Source organism: Anas platyrhynchos, chromosome 9 (assembly GCF_047663525.1).
Source record: "Anas platyrhynchos isolate ZD024472 breed Pekin duck chromosome 9, IASCAAS_PekinDuck_T2T, whole genome shotgun sequence".
Classification (NCBI taxonomy): domain Eukaryota; kingdom Metazoa; phylum Chordata; class Aves; order Anseriformes; family Anatidae; genus Anas; species Anas platyrhynchos.
In genome coordinates, this window is record NC_092595.1 from 13995582 (window position 1) to 13996045 (window position 464).

Consider the following 464-nt stretch of genomic DNA (forward strand, 5'->3'; position numbering starts at 1 on the left):
CCAGCACAAGTATCTGTCATGGTTTCCAAACCCAAAGCCTTGCAGCCTGCCCGAGCCGCTGGCCTGGCCTCGTGCAGCTGTCCCAATGCCCTACATTCCAGCGGCTTCCCTGGTGTGTCGCACAGCCCCGGACAGCTCTCGTAGCGTCTCCCGAGGCCCCAGCTCCTGCCAGCCCTCAAGGCCTGCAGCCGCCACGCGACAGGCTCGCCAGGTTCATGGGCCCTGCCAGCCAGCAGCCCACAAGCTCCCACAGGCACACCTTGCCCCACACCTCTCCTGGCACGGGGGGACTGCTGGTTTGTGCCGCACAGGGCCAGGAAATTGGGGTGCTCCTCTCTGTCCGCGCTGCCTGGAATGTGCTGTGCTCCCAGACAGAAGGCTGCGGCTAGTGACCTGGATTAAACCCAGATCTGGATTAAACCACGATCCGGATTAAACCCAGATCACTTGCACCGGCTTTAAAA